Here is a 1,433-nt window from a genome sequence, read left to right as displayed (position 1 = left end):
TGCCCAATCTAAAGTCCTTCATATGCTCCAACCCTCCATCTTTTGATGTCCCTCATAGAATTAAGTTACCTATGATGCTACATCTTGACTTGGTTGGGTTGATTAGCATGTGACTCATCTTGATAACAAGAAAACGACATAGTGAGAGTTATTGGAAACAGGAACGTATAGTACTCCTCTATTCTACATCAGAATCCACAAGGAGTCACCCGTAGGTGGCTCGTGAAGACTATACGTGTTCCCTTGCTATCAACCTATATGGCATCCTTGTAGCTTTTGAACCATTGTTTCGATTTTTGAGGGACAGATGCACTATCTACCTTGGGCTCCCTCTTGTTTTTAATACTTTTTTCTTAAGTCTTTTACTTTTCTTTAAATTCTTCTAAGGGAGACCTCATATCTGTTTAGGTGGCTACGGTGTGGACTCGTGCTTCAAGTAACCGTCTTATTAGAATACCATCTTATCCACCACCTTTGACCCCACGTTTGATCATGGGTGACCAACAACCTAAGACTCTTAAGGATAGGTTTTACCCTGCTAGGGCTGCACAGCCCTCTTGCATCAATCTGCCTATTGTTATAGGGAACAACTATGAACTCAAGACCCAATTCATTAGTATGCTACCCCACTTCCATGGGATGGCCAATGAAGATGCCTATCTTTTCCTTAGAGAATTTGAGGAGGTCTGTGTTCTAATTAAGGTTAAAAATTTAACTGATGATGCAGTGAGGCTGCAGTTTATAACCTTTGCCCTGAAGGACCAGGCCAAGAAGTGGCTCTATGGACTGCCAACTAATTCCATATCTACATGGTATGAGTTCACTATTATTTTCTTGAGAAAATTTTTCCCTCTTTACAAGACCAATAAACTCAAGAGTGACATACTCCAGTTTAGGCAGAAACCACATGAGTCCTTCTCTAAGTTCATGGAGAGATTCAAGGACCTCCTTTTATAATGCCCTCACTATGGTATTGATTTTTGACAGCTTTGCCAAATTATTTATGAGGGTATAGACTTTCAGACCAAGTAGGTTTTAGAATCTATGTGTCTTGCAGGCTTTACCTCTTTTTCAGATAAGAATGATGCTTGGACATTCTTGACCAACTTGGCTGAAAAGACTAGGGAGTGAGAATCTTCCCAAGAGGCTGAAAGGACCACTAAAGGGTATCTCATTGAAGGTATTCCAGCCAAAGAGGCCAAACTTGATAGCCTCATCAAAAGGTTGGAGTCCCTAATGCCTAAAGAGCCTATACCAGTTAACCAGATCAACCATGTGTCAATATGCAGTTGGTGTCATACCCCTAGACATCTTTTGGAGGAATGCCCCAACACCTTTGTTGGTAATTCCAACACTACAAATGTAAGTGCTCTCTACCAAAATGATCCATATAGCAATACTTACAATCCAGGATGGAGAAATCACCCCAATTT

The 1,433-nt window shown here is 40.8% G+C and overlaps 1 non-coding gene across 1 annotated transcript; it reads right to left on the bottom strand.

The window, feature by feature from the left end:
- Positions 1 to 867: 867 nt before the first annotated feature.
- Positions 868 to 974, bottom strand: LOC122666394. Its single transcript, XR_006333586.1, has one exon. It is a non-coding gene; the product is annotated as a small nucleolar RNA R71 (small nucleolar RNA).
- Between the last annotated feature and the right edge of the window lie 459 nt (positions 975 to 1,433).

Source organism: Telopea speciosissima, chromosome 6, assembly GCF_018873765.1.
Source record: "Telopea speciosissima isolate NSW1024214 ecotype Mountain lineage chromosome 6, Tspe_v1, whole genome shotgun sequence".
NCBI classification, from domain to species: Eukaryota; Viridiplantae; Streptophyta; class Magnoliopsida; order Proteales; family Proteaceae; genus Telopea; species Telopea speciosissima.
Note: the sequence above shows the minus strand (reverse complement) of the source record. Positions and strands in the feature narration are given on the sequence as shown.